The 20,864-nt window shown below is 38.5% G+C and overlaps 1 protein-coding gene and 1 long non-coding RNA gene across 3 annotated transcripts in view; one reads left to right on the forward strand and one right to left on the reverse strand.

The window, feature by feature from the left end:
- The window catches only part of LOC106870669 (sodium-dependent proline transporter), a 121,427-nt gene that overhangs the window by 30,484 nt on the left and 70,079 nt on the right, over positions 1-20,864 (forward strand). The window lies entirely within an intron of this gene.
- LOC106870670 (uncharacterized) overlaps positions 1-20,864 on the reverse strand; it is a 46,192-nt gene that overhangs the window by 23,334 nt on the left and 1,994 nt on the right. The window contains exons 2-3 of the long non-coding RNA XR_001409553.2: positions 1,893-2,080; positions 863-973 (exon numbers count right to left, since the gene is read on the reverse strand). This is a non-coding gene — a long non-coding RNA (uncharacterized LOC106870670). The remainder of the gene's footprint in view (positions 1-862; positions 974-1,892; positions 2,081-20,864) is intronic.

The raw sequence follows: 20,864 nt of genomic DNA on the forward strand, positions 1-20,864 counted from the left end.
TATATATATATATATATATATATATATATATATATATATGTATGTGTTTGTGTGTCTGTGTTTGTCCCCCTAGCATTGCTTGACAACCGATGCTGATGTGTTTATGTCCCCGATACTTAGCGGTTCGGCAAAAGGGAACCGACAGGATAAGTACTCGGCTTACAAAGAATAAGTCCCGGGGTCGATTTGCTCAACTCAAGGCGGTGCTCCAGCATGGCCGCAGTCAAATGACTGAAACAAGTAAAAGAGTAAACGAGTACACACACACACAGATGTATCAGGTGTTTAAATGGGAAGACGGTCTGGGTTTAGCAGCCTTAGAAGACAGTCAGATTAAAAGGACAACTTTGAGCCTAAAACCTTAAAACCTGTGAGGACTAATTCTGGTAGTGAATCAGGTTGGAAGAGAACTCGGAGTTCATATAGCCGCATGGCTGAGGTTACATTCTCACTGTGTAAACACTGCTGGCTGGTGTTTTGCACTGTAGCAGTAAGTTCACCAATACTTTGGGAGTGAAATTTGGTAGATGGAAACTGGAAGAAGCCCATATGTGTGTGTGCAGGCATGAGTATATATTCCCATTGTTTTGATATGTGTATGCTGACTGTAAACAAAAAGTTGCCATTTTATACAAACGGTGTCATTTGTTTACAATTATCTGTGAAAACATGTCTGGGCCGTTGGTTGTTTGATAGGCTAGGGAAAATATTATTTTGTTTGGAAACAGGTGTGAGTTGGTGACAGGAAGAGCATCCATCTGTAGAAACCTGTGACATTGGAGCAACACATATTAAACCTTGTTGAACCTTTCACCCTATGTTAGTATAAGAAAGCTGATGTAAAATGCTGCTGTTATCTTACCTGAGGGGATAAACATTGGTATTTGAACATGGGACAGAAATGTAGTGGCTCTTCAGACCTCCATAGAAATCAGCGTTTTGCTTTCTCCTCCTTCGTAACCAGCAACAAGAACTAGAAATAATAACCAAATCTCTCTTAAATCACATTCTATTTAAAAAAAAAAAAGAAACAATAGGCAATGTGAAAATGGAGAGATGGTCATGACGTGAAACCTTTTAATTTGTTGGTCTGCTCAACCAGGACTGACCTGGGGCTATATGACAACCAACAATAATGACACATGTGGTGCCTATTGGTTATGACCATTAACATAAGGGAGATATCTATTTCCTCAGCACAATTACATGAATCTGTAAGTGGTGGGTGACAACTAACAGAACTTAGTTTTATTTAGAAGATGTAAAACCAAATTGCTCACCTTGGATTCAAGTGATGTAACAACCTACCATTTTTGTCAGCCAATCACCTTAAATGAGATACCTGGGCCTTGGGGTACCTTAACCATCCAGGAAAGTTGCAATGCAGACAACAGCACAGAAGGGTATCCAGATCATGACCTGGGTGTGGCCTGGCCCCTTTGAGTGTAAGGAGAGCTTCTCTAACCCTTTAGCATTTAAACCGGCCATATCCAGCCAAAAGTATTCTGCCTGTTTTATGTTCAAACTGGCCAGATCTGGTCTCTCACACCAACCCTACAATATCATTTTAAAAATTAACAGCTACCTCATCAAAATCTCATAGCTACAAGATAATGCATGATTACTTCAAAACAATGTGGATAAAAAAGCATTAATTTTGGCAGAATAATGCAAACACTAAAGGGCTAAAGACCTTCTGTTGTTCTGCATTCCTTAGCATTTCCTATTCCCCCTTTTTTTTAAAAAGGGAATCTAAAGTGAGATGCTGTATCTTTCATGCCTTCCCATTTGCAGTGTCAGCTGTTATTGTCATTTAGCCCCTGGTCAGCTCTAATTGAGTAGACCTAAGATCAAAGGTATTCTGGCCATGACCATCCAGTGTTTTTTTTTACCTGTGTCTCAAGAATGCAGGACATCTTTATGGAACTTCTTTGCAAACATGGTAGGGTGTAACTTGAACGAATGAGATAGTTATTTCTAGCAAGTTGAGTGACCATGTTGGTTCTCAGAATGTCAGTGAAATGAAATGGGAATCGAAACCTGGTTGGGTGTTGGTGTGCTTGGAACTCTCTGGAGATTCCTGAAAATAATAGCATCATTGATTATAATAATTTCCTATATAAAAGTAATGTTCAAGATTTATAAAAGACATCAAAGTGGAAATTGTTATTTACGCCAACTTCGGAATTGGAACTTGATTATGATTTTCGGGGTCGCATCTTATCCGTTAACCTTTTGTTTCTTTCAGTCATTGGATTGTTGCTCATTCACAACCCTACAAGCACTGATAAATAGTCAAGTGAATATTTCGAAATCAATCTGAAGTCACGGGATGCTTTAGTTGCCAATTCTTTTAGCAATCGATGATCAGCAATTATGTCAGTTCCACTTGCCTGGTCTGTTTCTGAGTTACCAAAGACAAGATGCTAACAGACAGTCATTAATATTGATTTCCTGCACAAACGCAAAATATCCTCAAATTTACAGGAAAATGAAAATGAAACGATGTTGTGATGTTCTGAGTTCAAATTCTGCTGAGGTTGACTTTGCCTTTCATCCTTTCAGGGTTGATAAATTCAGTACCAGTTGCGTACTGGTGTCCATCTAATAGATTGGCCCCCCCCACCCCAATTTTCAGGCCTTGTACCTAGAGCAGAAAAGAATATTATTAAGACCCTCATATAATTATAGACAGCTAAGGTGCCTAAGTCTTCATCATTGTTTAACGTCTGCTTTCCATGCTCGCATGAGTTAGACAATTTAACTGAGGACTGGTGAACCGGATGGCTACACCAGGCTCCAATCTGATTTGGCAGAGTTTCTACAGCTGGATGCCCTTCCTAATGCCAACTACTCCAAGAGTGTAGTGGGTGCTTTTACGTGCCACCGGCACGAAGGCCAATCAGGCGGTACTGGCAACGGCGATGCTCAAAATGGTGTTTTTTACGTGCCACCTGCACAGGAGCTAGTCCAGCGGCACTGGCAATGACCTCGCTCGAATGTCTTATATAAAGTAAAAAAGGATTGATGGTTCATAGCTTATAGTTGATGTGGGCTAAGTCTATCTAGCTATGAGTAAGTACCATAAGAAAGTGCACAACCTGTTACTGAATGAAGTACAAGCATTGTTACAGGAGCATAATGAATAATTTTGTTGACCTGTAGTTTTGATGAAAGACATATTTCTGAAGTCTGTTCAACTAATTAATAATAATCCATTGATGGCTCTAACCAATTAGTAAAAGTAAAGCAATTGACTTTAATCATTGCAATTAGCTGAGATAAATAATTATTGATTTATTAATCCTACATATATAGATAAAAATTTTGAAGATACCAGATTATTTTCATGGGTAGCAAAACGTGTACACATTTGCAATAGTCATGGAGGAGAATATCTATGGCACTTGTGTGGCTAAGATGTTTGCTCTGCAACCATTACGGCCTTGGGGTGACCAATGCTTTGTCAGTAAATTTGGTACATGAAAACTGCACGGTTTTATTGGATGCACCCCAATTTCATCATTATCCTCACCATTCCATGTCTGTTTTCCATGCTGGCATCAAATGGATGGCTTGACAGGAGATGGCAAGGCTGGGAGCCATTGTCTGTTTTTTTGCAGGGTTTCTACAGCTGGATGTCTTCCCTAATGCTGACCACTTAACAAAGTGTACTGAGTGCTTTTTATGTGGCTCCAGCATGGGTGCCTTTTATGTGGCACCATCATGGGTGCATTTTATGTGACCCCAGCATGGGTGCCTTTTTATGTGGCACCAGATGGGTGCCTTTTATGTGGCACCAGCATGGGTGCTTTTTTTATGTGGCACCAGCACCAAGAGGGTTACCAAGTACCTTGCAAGACAAAAACCCCTCACCTGGGAGGAAGGAAGTAATATTGAGGGGGGTGGGGTGGCTTTGTGCCAGTTGAGAGATTAAAAGTATGGATGGTCAGAGATAGATGTTTTAGTGCATAGTCATGAAGAAATAGTTTTTAGTGTCATAAAGTGTATGGAAGGACAGACATAACATATATAATTCCTGTGATGAATTTTCATTGAGACATTTTGGGGGGGGGGGAAGGTGTCATATGCCATCAGATATGGTTCACATCATTTACACCAAGGTTCTTGAAAATGCAATGAGTGCTGCTTCTCCAGTTCAAACTTCTGAAATAAAAAGTAAATATGTTACCATATGCAGAAATTTGATGTAGTGTTAACTTAGATGAAAGGTCAATCACAGCAGGGTTGGGGGGGGGGGGAAACAGCCGCATGTTGAAGTCATTTGCTGATGCGACAATACGAGTGAGCTGCACTGGGTCAGACATGTAATGCAAACAGACGACCCCCTACAAGGTGAAAAAGTACCATGTGTCGACTAGCAGAAAAGTAGCGAAGATATACGACGAATCGTCGAGGAGGACTTAGGGCCTTACAGACAAGATAACAGAGGACTGAGAAAGATGCTAATAAGATGTTCTGTAGGCTGATCCTGTTAGCAATATGGTGGGGATAGCTGTTAATGATGTAAGTAGAGAAAAATAAATATTAGCTAAAAGATTATTTTGTGGGTGGTGACTGAGAAACTAGCATTTCAGTGTCTGTCAAATTTCGCATTTGTTCTCATAAGTCAAACAATTTTCGGTTGAAGTTGTGAGAGTTAGGTTCATTACCATACATCATTATTGATGTTTGCCACCTTCCCCAACTTGTGAGAATGTGACATAAGTATTCCAGTTGATCCGATCAATGAGTAGACTTGAAATGAATACTGGAATGGTTTCCCATAGCCTTTTCTAGGCATGTGGGATTTGAACTCAAAAGATGTACCATAAAGTATTTCTGCTGCCACACCAACAATTCTGTCATTCTCTCACCCACAGAGCAATGCGAAATGAAGTGTTTTGCTTAAGAATACAATGCACTGCCTTGGTCAGGAATCGAACCCATGATCTAGCGATCATGAGTGCAACATGGCTAACCACTAGGCCATATATGTCATGCTAGCATGGGTGGGACTGTTTCACAAGAGCCCAGCTAGGCCGAAGCCTGCACCAAACTTCTGTCTTGCCAAAAATCACAGAAGTTTAATGCAGGCTTCGGCCTAGCTGGTTCTTGTGAAACCTTCCCACCCATGCTAGCAAGGAAGGCAGACGTTAAACGAATGATGATATAACTATTAGTGAGGGATTATCAATCTGGGTAAAATACTTCATAAGTTCTCTGTTGGCACACCAGGTTAACAATAAAGTATTCTTGTGGCAGGGTCCAAGGTTCAATTTTTCTCAACTGATGAATAGACCAATTGAGTAAACCTAACGGTGTCTAAAATGACTGCTGGAAACGCCTGTAGGCCAAATTTACTTCGATAAAAGGGAAAATATGTAATGGCCATTATTTTTACCTTGTCATATGTGTGTGTGTGTGTGAGAGAAAAAGATCAATGGAGATGGAGGGGGGGGTGAAATAACAGAAATGGTAGGCCTGTGTATGATGTCACCAAATGTAGGACTTCGGGGGGGGGGGAAGTTGCTACTGTCATACTCTGTAAACATCTGCAGCTAAATGAGTGCTCACCACCACCACCACCACCACTACCAATACGCCACTGCCACCAAGTCCCACTAGCACCATCAATACTCCACACACAGAACTCTACTTTCCTCCACTTGTCTTAATCACCCCCTTTCTTTTCATGTCAATCCCCCCTCCACCTCTCCCTGTATCCCACTTACCTTCAATTGTCTTTCATTCCTTTGTTTTCTCCCTTTTCATCACAACCAGATGTACTGTTGACCTCTCTGACCTCTAGCATTCATATAACTTGTGAGTGGGTCAAATTTTGTTTCATATCTATATCTGTCTAGATTTGTCTACATACATACATACATTACATATACACATTACATATGTACATAAATACTTACACACATTACATACATACATACATTTTTATTGTTTTGCTTAGGCATAGGGATACTAATAACCTGATGTTAGAATTCAATATGCTTTAGGAAAAAAAACATTGAGTATAGAGCAGCAATAAGATATCAATAAATGACAAGGGAATAAGAAATTACATAACAAATTTCATTGGCTTACAACCGTTTCTGCTGTAAGATGCAATATAGACATGCACACATATATAGGAATGACGTCTTGGATACAGTGCTTACTTTATAACCAAATGGCTTTGGTTTCTATCTCAATACTTGACACCTCGTGTGTCTTCTACATACAGTCTTGGACCAACAAATGCTTTATGAGCGAAATTCTAGGTACACATGTATGCACACATACACACACATATATATATATATAGGTGCTGGCATGGCTGTGTGGTAAGAAGATTGTTTTCCAACCACATGGTTCCAGGTTCATTCACACTGGTCGACACCTTAGCCATCAGTAGTATGAAAAAGTGTGAATGGTTGCACACTAAGCATCAGCACTTTAAATGAGCCACTATGTGGGCTGTCCAAGGGTTTTGCGAACCTCCACTTTTTATGAAGATCATCCTGAAAAAGGAAAAGGAGGAAAAAACTAAAATTCTTTGGCCCTCGTGTGTCAAATATAACAAAAGTCCATCATATATATATATATATATATATATATATATATATATATATATATATATATATATATGCACACACATACATACACATGTACACAGAAACACATGGCAGAATGGAAAACAGAAAAATGTGAAGCTTTTCCTTGTCTTACATATACAAATATAAATTTATCAGCAGAATTAATCACATGACCACTTGTACTCAAATTTAGTGCAAAGCTTTGAGTCATTTGCCAGAAAAAGAAATAGAAAAAAAAAAAAAAAAATCAAGATGTTTTTTTTAACAAACACACTGGAGAATTCAGACATCCACACATTACCTCCCCCACGTGCATGGGTAAAGATGCAGTGGTTTGAAAAGGCAGTGCAGTTTGTGTATTTTGCAGAGCAGGTAAATACTTACAAAGGATATAAGTGAGATGCACCGTTTGCCTTTGCATTTCTATTTTAATGTTGCTCAAGGGGAAGCTACTTCTAGCTACTTTAGAAAGGCAGTCACAAAATCACATGTTCAACTGTAGTTCAGGCTGGAATTTTAGTGGCATACCAAATTGAACACTCAGAATGCATATCTATTAGTCTGAGTCAGCCTGACGGAAACTCCTCATAGGTGTGGCTGTGTGGTAAGAAACTTGCTTTCCAACCACATGGTTCCGGGTTCAGTCCCACTGCATGACACCTTTGGCTAGTGACTTCTACTATAGAGTCATGCTGACCAAAGCCTTGTGAGTGGATTTGGTAGATGAAAACTGGAAGAAGCCCATCGTATATACAAATATATATTTGTGTCTGTGGTTGTCCCCCCACCATCGCTTGACAATCGATGCTGGTGTGTTTATGTCTCCATAACTTAGTTTGGCAAAAGAGACCGATAGAATAAGTACGAGGCTTACAAAGAATAAGTCCTGGGGTCGATTTCTTTGACTAACACCCTTTAAGGTGGTGCTCCAGCATTGCAGTCACATGACTGAAACAAGTAAAAGAGTAAAAGAAGATATATATATATCATCAACATCATTTAATATCTGTTTTCAATGCTGGTAGGGGTTGGATGGTTTGACAGGTGCTGGTAGCACTCCCCAAAACCCTGGAGCTATTGAATGTAGTCCCCACTACCAGATGCAGTTTAAAGTCATACCCTGGACATGCACATATATATTAGTGCATACATATATATGCATTAATACACACATACACACACAAATACATATCTACACACATGTATATATACATACTTATATGTGCACACACGCATACACACATATTTATGCACAATGTGCCAAGTGTCAAACATGAGAAATATTTCATGATGCATGTCAATGCCAATGACAGGAACCTTTCTGATTGTCTTGCAATGACATATTAGCCAAACCCCCACCCCCACCTGATGTATGGTTGCAACGTTTTGACACATATGGTGGAATCTTTCCTCTTGTATTGATAAAGATGTCATAACAGAAAAAAAGAAAAGAATCAAAACCAAAAAAAAACAAACTTAATGGGTTTGCATGTAAAGCATTTAATTGCACACATAGGTGCAGATGTGGCAGTGTGGTTCATAAGCTTTTCAAACCACCTGGCTCTGGGTTCAGTTCCACTGTGTGGCATTTGGACAAGTGCCAGCAAAAAGTCAAGAGTGGATTTGGAAGATGGAAACTGAAAGAAACCCATTGTGTATAAGTGTGTGTGTGTGTGGGGCCTGTGTGTGTCTGATGTAAACACACCCCACCACTTGACAACTGGTGTTGGTGTGTTTACATCCATGTAACTTAGCAGTTTAGCAAAAGAGACAGATAAAATAAGTACCAGGCTTTAAAAAGAAAAGTACAGGAGCTGATTCCTTTGACTAAAAATTCTTTAAGGCAGTGCTCCAGTATGGCTGCAGTCCAATGACTGAAACAAGTAACAAACAAAAAAATAAAGGTATTTATGTTACACATATTATATATGCACACACACGATTTTAGCTGGTATGTAATGTCTATGCATAAATTAAATATAGGCAGTAATTTTTTAAAGCAGATTATTCATATGCTAATATATTCATATGCAAATCATATGTAAATTCTATGCATGTCTGTACATACATATAAAAGAAAAATATGTCGACATATTCTACTCTCTCTTTTACTCTTCTACTTGTTTCAGTCATTTGACTGTGGCCATGCTGGAGCACCGCCTTTAGTCGAGCAAATCGACCCCAGGACTTATTCTTTGGAAGCCTAGTACTTATTTTATCGGTCTCTTTGCTGAACCACTAAGTTATGGGGACGTAAACACACCAGCATCGGTTGTCAAGCGATGTTGGGGGTGGGGCAAACACAGACAAGCTTTTCAAACATTCTGTCACACGTAATTGTTTGCTATTATGTCAGATTTGAAGCTCTTGAAAACAAGATTCATATTAAGGACATTGCCCTCGTTCAATTTTGTTTAGACACTGAAAGGAATGAAATGAAATCTGAGATTTTAAGTGAATCCTTTTTAAAAGGAGTTTTACACTCTCGGAGTGGTTGGCATTAGGAAGGGCATCCAGCCGTTGAAACCATGCCAGATCAGAGTGGAGTCTAGTGCATCCCCTCAGCTTACCAGCCTTGATCAAACTGTCCAACCCATGGACAACGGGCGTTAAACGATAATTAGTCATAAAATTTATTATACCCCTCCTCCATTTAGTTGAGGAAGTTTTTCCTTTCTCTCGTTCCTTTCTTGTCTTGCAAGTCATTTGACAACCTCACCAGTGCCAGTAGCAAAAAGAAAATAGCACCTAGTACACACTCTAAGAAGTGGTTGGGGGTAGGAAGTGCATCCAGTTATAGAAATGATGAAAAAGTTGTAATTGAAGCTCAACGCAGTTCTGCAGGTCAATGGATCTTGTCAAACTGTCAGTCCCATGCCAGCATGGAAAGCAGACATTAACCATTTTGTTACCATATTTCTGTTGAGATGTTCCGTGTTTCTTTCAATTAATTTTAAATATAGCAAAGAATTTAGTAAAATAACTTAGTTATCATTAAGTTGGTGTTAGGAACATAAGTTGTGACTAAGGTTTGGTGGAAGATTTTAATTCAGAACTTATGAAAACAAGACATTTGTATTACAGAACCAGAAGCAGTTTTAGGCAGGTTGGTACCAAAAAGGGTTAAATAATGGTTACAAATTTTGGCACAAGGCCAGCAATTTCAAAGGAAGGGGTAAATTGATTACACCAGCCTCCAGCACTTAACTGGTACTTATTTTATAAACCATGAAAGGATGAAAAGCAAAGTTGACCCCGGCAGAATTTGAAGTAATGATGATGATTACCAGTAATGGCAATTCTATTGTGGTCCAAAATTCAGAGCAGATCACCACCGAAATGTCTGGAAATTTGCTTTTTTTAAAATTCTAGTTGTAGGTTACATGTGTGTGTGTGTGCAAGTGTAAAATTTTGTTCAACATGCTTATTGTGTTTTATCATGTCTCATAACTCTTCCTTCAATGACTGGGCCTCCTCCCCTCCCCCAATCCCTCCAAGAGTGCATCTGTGTTATGGCTAAGTAAGGTTTAATATTTTTAGTCATAACCTGCTCTAACATCTGTTACGTGTCTGATGACAAAATGAAATATTATGTTATACTAGGCAGAGTTTGGCCTTGGGATTAAAAGATCATCTAAGTGTTCACCAACCTTTGACCAGTTTGGATAAGATGAGATCAACAGTCAAAACAATTTGTGAAGCTCATGTGTGTGTATGCAACCAGCCGTCCCCTGAAATGTGTAAGCTAATGTGGGCAGATGTAGACTTGTGGTGGCTATTCTGTTGATATGGTAGGATTTATAGGAATAAGTAGTACAGTAAAATATAATCTGCATAAGTGACCCTCTTTGGTCATGAAGGACCATGGGATGGCACCGAGAAAGTTACCCTCCGAGGCACAAGTCCAGGCAAGGTTGTTTATGGAAGGCCAGCAGTCGCCCATGCATACCAGACTCCCCTCTCCACACCACTGATGTTATCCAAGGGAAAGGCAAAGGTTGATACAACTTGGTACCAGTGATGTAGCAATTCATTTCTACAGATGAGTGAACTGGAGCAATATGAAATAAAGTGTCTTGCTCAAGAACTCAACATGCAGCCTGGTCCGGGAATCGAACTCGCAACCTCATGATCATAAGCTCAACGCCCTAACCACTGAGCCATGCGCCTTCATAATCTACATAAGTATTTGTTTTTTGTTTTACATTATTTACATTTGATGGATATTTGTCCTCATCTTGTTTGTTAACACAATGTTTTGGCTGATATACCCTCCAGCCTTCATCAGGTGTCTTGGGGACATTTTGAACATGGGTTCTCATTCCTAAGGTATTTTTCGATGTTATTATTATTATTATTATTCAGGTTACTGCCGGGAATCGAACTTGGAATTTTGGGGTTATTAGCCCGCGCTCTTAACCACTATGCCATATGCCTGTGAATAATAATAATATCGAAAAATACCTTAGGAATGAGAACCCATGTTTGAAATTTCCTCAAGACACCTGATGAAGGCTGGAGGGTATATCAGCCGAAACATTGTGTTAACAACAAACAAGATGAGGACAAATAGCCGTCAAATGTAAATAATGTAAATAATGCACATAATTCCTCATCTCTTAAATATAGAACTGTGGGTTTTTTTTGTTAAATTTTTCATGAGCGTCAGGGTGCATGGCCTAGTGGTTAGCGTGTGGCATTCATAATTGCACATCGTGGGTGCGATTCCAAGAGTCTGATAGTATGGATGGCGAGAGAAAGACAAAGTGAGAGGGCTTTAAACATGATGATGGTGGAGATGTATGTGTGTGTGTGTGTGTGTGTGTGTGTGTAACTTGCCTGTTCAGAAGAACGTGATCTGTTGTAGTCATAGTAGAAGAGACAAAGAGATGACATGTTATGTTGGCGAGTTAGCTGTAGAGTTTGATAATCTTAATATAGCTTATTTAGCAGGACATCAGATCAGCAGCTGTAGCAGTTGTAGTGGCTTATGAATATTGCAAAGATTTGCTTTGTTATTCCTTGTTGTTGTGTCAAAGATTCTATTTGATCAAAGTATTATCATCAAAGAACCAGAAGTGTTCTACATTAAAAAAAAAAAAAGTAATATCATAAACCCAGTTTGCATCAGGGGAAAAATAGATATTCTAGATGCTCTGGCAATAATATCTGCACTGCAACTAGCATTATGTCTCTCTTTACTCTTTACCTTGTTCCAGTCATTTGACTGTGGCCATGCTGGAGCACTGCCTTTAGTCAAGCAAATCGACCCCAGGACTTGTTCTTTGTAAGCCTAGTACTTATTCTATTGGTCTCTTTTGCCGAACCGCTAAGTTACGGGGACGTGAACACACCAGCATCGGTTGTCAAGCGATGTTGGGGGGACAAACACAGACACACAAACACACATATATACATATACATATATTCGACGGGCTTCTTTCAGTTTCCGTCTACCAAATCCACTCACAAGGCTTTGGTCGGCCCGAGGCTATAGTAGAAGACACTTGCCCAAGGTGCCACGAAGTGGGACTGAACCCGGAACCATGTGGTTGGTAAGCAAGCTACTTACCACACAGCCACTCCTGTGCCTATAAAGATTTTGTCAATCACACACTTAACAGCACTCACTGTTTTTATAACAATGTAAGTCAAACTATTTCTCAAAAAAAAAAATACGGAAAATAAATCTTACAAAACAATTGCCTTGGGCCCTATGTACAGAATTGGGCCTCTCATAAGCTAATTGTTTTTGAAATGCTTTGTCTGAAATTAGGGTACATCTAATATACCCATGTGTCTTTTACGCCATCAAATGTGGTACTAAATAACCCCAGAGGGCCGTAGAAGACATTTGCCATTAATATTCACGTCTGCCTGTCTTAAATCTAAACAGTAAATAATGTACACTCCAAAAGAATTAGAGCTTTTAGCTTTTGATTTACAGTTAAATTGACAGAAAAGTTAGGGCAAAATCAGACAAAATGCCTTGTGGTATTTGTTCCAATTTACCAGGTTTTGAATTCAAATCCTATCAAGTTTGACTTTAAATTACATCTGTCCTGGGGTGGTTGCTAGCATTCGGATTGCTCTGTCAGATGTAATGCTTGTTTCCAATCTTGTAGCTTTGAGATTTTGATGATGTCATTGCTTATTTTCAGAATGACATTGTAGGGTGGGTGTGAGAGGCTAAATCTGAACAGTCCTGGGGTTGATTTGCTTGACTAAAGGTACTGTTCCAGCATGGCCGCTGTCAAATGACAGAAATAAATAAAATAATAAATGATCAGACATCGGAATATCGATCAATGTATCTGAGACAGATTCATTTACTTACTTTCAGATCAGACTAACTGATTCCGAGTCAAGTTATGGGGGGGGGGAGGATAAAGATCTAAGAATATTAGTAGTAAGGGATAATGTAGTTATTGTTTGAGTAACAGCAGCATCATAAATCATGTCACCCACACACACACATTACTATATACTATCTTGGAATAAGGAATTGTAAATATTTGGCTGCAACTTTCAAACCTGAATTCTACGCCATGAGTAGAGAGTGTCTGGTTCAGTGAAGACATTAGAGAAGGAGGTGATATCAAGGCTGCGGAAAAGTGGGGTGGAGGGGATATTTAATTAAATTTAGAACTGAAAATTAGATGGTAACTGCAGCAGTTGTAATCGCTGCATTAGCCAGTGCAGTTGCAGTAGCGGCAGTTGTGTCTCATGACATGCATATGTTCGCTTAATTTGCCATGCATACAGTGGACGTATGCCAGCCTATCACCGTTTCCCTTCCATGACTCCACTCCAACTTTTATTATTATTATTATTATTATTATTATTATTATTATATGTTACATTCACTTGTTGTGACATGTATGCATGCAAGTGTTTGCATATGCACGATAACTCATAAGGAGATTTGAGTGCATGCATGCAGAATCATGTGCTGCTGTCTCTCTTAATCTATCTTCCTCTCCCCACTGCCACCTCACCCTTTACCATTCTTCTGCAATGTCTGTACACACGGCTTGAATAGATTCTTACACATGCATGAGGTTTAACTGTGACTTTTCATGTATAAGAGTGTAGTAAAACCGTGTGTCTGTGCGCATATGTTGTTGTGCATCTGTGTATGAAGGCGGGCGTGGTTTTTTGTGTATGTATGTGTATATATACGTGTGTGTGTGTGTGTGTGTGTACTTATTTACCTGCATACATGCTTATGTTTGCAGCAGTTTACATGCATCAGCTGCTGTATATGTGCAGGTGTATTTCATGTTGTGTCCATGTGTGTATACATGTGTTAACGAATAGGCTTCTGTGTATATGTTTGTGTGCAAGATTGAGTATGTATACATCAATTTGTATGCAAAACTGTCAGTGTGTGTATGTGCATACATGTGGAATGTGATGTGTGTATATATACATGTAGTGTTTTTAAAACAGTGTACTTATTATTTATATTTTTCCAAATAGAATTAAATAAACCAGGTGTAAACGCTATATACCATGTGTGTGTGTGTGTGTGTGTGTACATAGGTGATGTTGTTGTTTAGCCCCAGGATAATTCTCATCACAGAGTCCTATAATCAAAAGTAGTCCAGCTATGACCATCCCGTCTCAAAATTCAGGCAGTGTGTTTATAGGAACACATTATCCTGTGAATTCTTTCTTCTTTTTTCATGGGTGATAGTGTATAATTTGAGGGAGATTAGCTTACTATTTCTAGCAAACCAAGTAACCACATAGTCTCCCCTCTTTAGCTTATGTAAACATGCATGTTTACTATGAGTATCTACGTGTGCATATTATGTCAAACTGTTGATATAAGAGACAGTAATGTTTATAGTATATCTTTGTGCATGCTTGTACACCTCCAGTTGAGCATGTGAAAGATTGAAATTTTGCGTATTTGTGTGAATATAGACAGATGTGTAAAGTATGTGCTTGTGAGTGTGTGAGGGAATGCATACCCATGGGTGTGTAAGTGTGTGTAAGAGAGAAAGAGGGAGTATGTTAGTGGACTGCTCTATTGGCTCAGTATAATAAGTATCGATTCAGAGGTCAGGGTCAAGGTAGCCTTGGCAGCCTCCATTTAAATAATGTATGCAAACAGTACACTTTAGATGCAGATGCAGACAGCGATGAAGCATGAGGTGATGGTGATGATGCTGGTAGACATAGTGGTGGTGGTGATGGTGGTGATGTTCCTAGTGACATTAGTAATAGTGGTGATGATGTTCGTGGTCTTGGTGGTGGTGGTGGTGGCTGAGGTATTCATAGACAGGAGTTTTTGTTCTGCTGGAGGAGGAGGAGGAGGAGGAAAAGGAAGGGTGGGTACAGTCTGTTGAATATTATAGATGCAAAACATTGCCAACATTCTAAAACTCATATAGAGCAGACAGCAGACGCACTGGTTCAAAGGAATAAATGCATGTTTACTGACTGATAAACACACATGCATACATCTACATGTTTCTTTGTGCATAGATATATATATACCATAAAAGTGTGTGCACAAATGCATATACAAATTCTTTCATGTGTGTGTGTGTATATATATATATATATATATATATACATATACACATACATAAATTGTTTCATTTATATAGTATATTTACACACACACACACACATATATATACATGCATACATTTCTCTGCATACAAATATGTATGTAAATATTTTCATATACATACACGCACACATTAAAAATACAAACACGTACAAAAGAATCATGTATGTATACTTTTTCTTTTACATATACAAGTATATATTTATATATGTGTGTGTGTGTATGTATATATATATATGTGTGTGTGTGTATATGTATATATATGTATGCATATATATGTATATATATATATATATATATATATGTATATGCAAATGTATATATGTGTGAGTATATATATATATATATATATATATATACCTATATATATATGTGTATATTTTTATATGTATGTGTGTATAAATATATATGTATATATATATGTGTGTGTGTGTGTGTGTATGTGTGCAGTTTCATTGATTGCAGCAGAAAATATAGAATAGTCCAGACAGTCCTGTCTCTTCACCCCCCACCACCACAGTATATCTGTGTGTGTGTGTGTCGCTCTCTCTCTTTTATTCTCATTGTGTTTATCTCTTTCTCTCCCCTCTCTCTCTCTTTCTTTTTGTCTCTCTGATTGACTCAGTGGTGAGTTGCTGAATTGCAGCCAGTGTGTGCAGAAGAAACTAAGCTATGTATTGATCACACGAGAGTGTGTGCTTGTGTGTGTGTGTGTGTGTGTGGCCATTTTAAAGTCACATGTTGTCTAAGAACACACACACACACGCAAGTATGCTTGTATACAAATATATTTACTTGTTTTACTCACTCAAAACACACACACACACACACACACGCCTACAAGTCTACACATTTGTATGGGAAAAAATATTAAAACAAAGAGAACATGCTCTCTTTCTTTCTCATTTTCACACACACACACAAAGGCATTTATTTAGTGTGGCATGTGTTTACACCTATAATCCTAAGAATTTACTTCTATACACACACAGACAGATGTAAATTGATCTCTAAATATATCTGGAAGTACATCTCCAAATATATCTGGAAAAGGCTGTAGGGATATATGTAGAACATTTTTAGAAGCCCTACATTCTAAATATTATCAAAAGTGCATCAAAATGACTTGGCTTTTGTCTTTCGAGCCAAGAAATATGTTTTAGCCTTTAGCAGTTTCTCACCTCTTACCAGGCCTACATATTGCTCATCTACTATGAAGAATGGCCCATCTGTGCCGAGATAATTACTTCAGACCTAAGGAGTGGAGGCCATCAACAACTTCTCCCCACTGTTCTAGACATTGGGTTGTCTTTTCTGTTTATTTCCAGTCAAATCTATATTTTTTTCTTCTCTACCTCAGTAGAGCTATTTTCAGTGTATCTTTCCTTCTGCCTCCCTCATGAGTTCCAGACTGTTTCGCTGAGAGAACACCTTCTTCTCCCAACAGGTCTTGTCGGCTTTGAAGGTGTGTTGACCTGATGCAAACCCATTTTTACCTCTGGGAAGATATGGTTCATAGTAGTCTAGATTCTATTCTTTGATCCAGTGGTTCTCCGCTATTTTTAACTTACTCCTCTTTTACTCAGATGACCCCCACCCCTAGCCATTCAGTGCTTAAAAAATCCTATTTTATTTTTATAATTAAATATTAAGAATTGTATTAAAAAATTGTTATTATGTATTATAGAAGTATAACCAATTTATTGCAGATAAATTTTACCAGCAAAATCTTTTATGAGCCCCCAAGTGTCATATGAACCCCTGTTGAGAGCAACTGCTTTGACCTATCCAGCATGGGAGGTCATATAAGGAGCTTGCTCTCCACTAGCATAGCTCTGAGGATCAGTGAGGTAAACATGTCACAATACCACAGCAAGGATTGGATCTTGTGGCAGACTTGAGATAATACACCCTACTAATTGTTGTCATTCTCAGCCATATCCAGAGAAATAAAATCTACTCTCTCCTCAGCTATAATCCTTCAGTATTTTTTCATTGCCAAAAGACACCCCTTGTTTTTCTGGGCAAATGCTTGATCCAATAATCATAGGTTTTTGTCCTTGTCGATGTTTCTGACACTCTGCTGGGAGGGACACTGTGGCGTAATTAAGCAGCTGTAAAATTTGAGTTAGAAAACCCTATTTGCAAGTTGCAAATATGATGTTCTCCTTCTGAGCTTTTCTGTGACCGGATCCAGGCCATGGAAAAGTTTCCCACATTTGTTGCACTCAACAAGAGACTATTGAGTTGTTATCCATTGGTCTTCATGAGAATATTAACACATTAATGACAAAATGTAGGGATAAATTTTGTATACGTGTGTGTGTATGAGTATACACAGAGTGAGGAATATGTATGTATATGTAATCTTACTTATATATGCATGAATATATATATATAGTGTGTATATATATATGTGTGTATATATATATGTGTGTGTATATATATATGTGTGTGTGTATATATATATATATATATATGTGTGTGTGTATATATATATATATATGTGTGTGTGTGTGTGTGTGTGTATATATATATATATATATATATATATACGTACCCATGACATTTTTTAATAAGAAACCAACCCATCTGTTGTAGTGGTTCAACAGCTACTTGCAGACACTTGAAAACATAAGACTATTATTACACCACACTAAAATAATCTCATCAGTCTGACCTAGAGAAACGCAGTCACTCATAATCACACACTCATTCAAATAACTACATAATTAACTTTTTATTTGTCCGGGCCTCAGTTACGCATTCTCTCTCATGTACCATACACATTCAGTTCTCCTAGGTTTTATAACAATCTCAATTAAAAGCTTTGAGTATAACACCATTCATTGACCCTAGACTAATCTAGATTTAAATGTGTCATAAATCATTATCATCATTACTGTTGTCGTTGTTGCCCTTTTAACTATTACTTCTCCATGCTGGCATGGGTCAGACGGAGTGTGTTGAAGCAGATTATCTTCTGCTGGATGCCCACATGGTTCCAGGTTCAGTCCCACTGCGTGGCACCTTGGGCAAGTGTCTTCTACTATAGCCTCGGGCTGATCAAAGCCTTGTGAATGGATTTGGTGGACAGAAACTCAAAGAAGCCCGTCGTATATGTATATGTATATATATATATATATATATATATATATATGTGTGTGTGTGTATGTTTGTGTGTCTTTGTTTGTCCCACCACCATCGCTTGACAACCGATGCTGGTGTGTTTACGTCCCCGTAACTTAGCGGTTCGTCAAAAGAGACCGATAGAATAAATACTAGGCTTCCAAAGAATAAATCCTGGGGTCGATTTGCTCAACTAAAGGTGGTGCTCCAGCATGGCCACAGTCAAAAGACTGAAACAAGTAAAAGAGTATATATATACACACACACACTTCATGTCCTGGTTCCACAGACAGACAGTCTTCATGTGTGTGTGTGTATATATATATATATAGATATATAAGGCTTTCCAATCATACTGGTGCAAAAGATATTATGGTGGAGGCAATATGACAAATATAGAAATATCTATACACACACACACACACTCCATGTCCTGATTCCACAGATAGACAGTCTTCATGTCTCTATCCATTTGGAATGTCACGAATGTGATACATACTTACATGAGGTCCATCCAGCAACATCAGCATGGAATGTGCCACGCACACACACATGTATCATTGGTATCCCCCAGACTTCAGAGAATACGGATCTGTGCCCTGAGCTGTTCTAAATGCAGTTTGTAGAGCATCCATATGTCATAACAGAAAACTCACGCTCACACAAATAATAACCTCTATTACATCATCATCATGATTGTCTAACGTCCGTTTTCCGATGCTGGCATGGGTTGGACGGCTAGACTGGGGGACTGGCAAGCCAGAAGGCTGCACCAGGCTCCAATCTGATCCGGCAATGTTTCTACAGCTGGATGCCTTTCCTAACGCCAACCACTTTACAGAGTGTAGTGGGTGCTTTTTATGTGCCACCCGCACAGGAGCCAGTCAGGTGCCACCGGCACGGGGCACTCTAACAGAGTGTTGCTAGTATTGTAGCACATTGATAATCTTTCTATTTTATTCTTTTGTATGTGTAGGAATATATACATATCTTTTAATTGTTTCTGTCATCCCATAAATAATGCGTTTTTTTAATACTTCTTTTACTTTGCAAAATTAAGATAAAGTTCTTTTTTAATCTAAAATATACTCTCCATTTTCTACAATGCTCTTCCATCTATCTGGTAAACTTGCAAGGCCCCTCTTTCAAAATTCACTTGTCCGTGACAAAAAATACTCCTCCAGTACTGTTCTGACCTCATCTACAGAATTCATATTTTTTCCGTCCACATGATTTTGAAGACTGCAGAATAAATGATAATAAGATGGGGCAACGTCTGGCAAATATGGTGGGTGGGGCATTGTTTCCCATTCAAACTGCTCCAGCCTTTGGAATGTCATCTTTGTTGTATGTGGCCGAGCATTATCCTGATGGAAGAACACCTTTCGTCTTCAAACCAAAGATGGTCGCTTTTCATCTAACGTTGACTTAAGCCACCCCCAAACTGCTCGCTGTAGATCTCCTTTGTTATCGTTTGGTTTGGGTTTAAAAGTTCAAAGTGGACTAAACCTTTCATATACCCACCAAACAGATAACAACACCTTACATAGATGAAGACCTTCTTTAGCTTAGGGTGCCAGTGTTTCTCCTTTCCTTACCCAGTCTTTGGCACTTGATATTTTTATAGGGAACCCATTATTATTAACTTTCCAGTATAATTTCTGTTTCCATTCATAAAAAGGCAATGTTTTTATGAGTGAAATGTGAAATTTTTCTGAAATATGTTGATGGAAATTTTAAACAACTGAAATACCTTTAAAAACGGTTCTAATCCATCATCAGTTGTTATTCCAAATGATAGACGGATCTTAATGCTGCATGAACTTGATAACATAGAAATGCAATTTTGATCGATGAGTGCCAATGTCTTGTTTATTCATTTCGTTCGGTACAATTCTACAGCAATCCATTTTGGATTGCAGTTGCATGTGTAACAGGATCGACAAAATACAAGCAATGATTAACTGTCAGGTGCAGAAAACCAATTTAATTTGCTGGTATTGTGCGGCGCCTAGAGAGTAACTTACAACTATTTTCTGGTAAAACAATGTTACACATATTTTATCATCCACTGCAACCAGGAAACACCTTTAAGAAACAATTTCAAGCCCTCATTCTCTCCTTTATTAACCATTTTGCCTGTCTTGTCTATCCCTTGTAATTCACAAAACGTATATTCCCTAGGGTCCCTGCATCATATGTAATACACGTTATCAATTTTTTTTTTCAACCACTAGAATAACTTGGAACTTATAAAAGAAAATCTTTATATTACTCAGAACATATGAAACGGGCTAACAAAAGGTCTGAAATCAAGCGTGGGCGTTCGGGCAAATTTCTGATAACACTTTAGTCAGGCAAAGGGTTAAACATTCGATATACCCAGGTTGTTACGTTATTCAAAGAAAGGAATCAAAAGGAGTAGATTTGGTTGTTTCAGTGGTAAAGTTTTAGAATTAGGCATGGCAGTGTGGTTATGAAGCTCATTTTGCAACCACCTGGTTTCAGGAGCGGACAAGTCGGAGCGTCACCACATCCCCTTCCGCCGCTTTTTCTTT

The sequence above is a fragment of the Octopus bimaculoides genome, chromosome 7, assembly GCF_001194135.2.
Source record: "Octopus bimaculoides isolate UCB-OBI-ISO-001 chromosome 7, ASM119413v2, whole genome shotgun sequence".
Classification (NCBI taxonomy): Eukaryota; Metazoa; Mollusca; class Cephalopoda; order Octopoda; family Octopodidae; genus Octopus; species Octopus bimaculoides.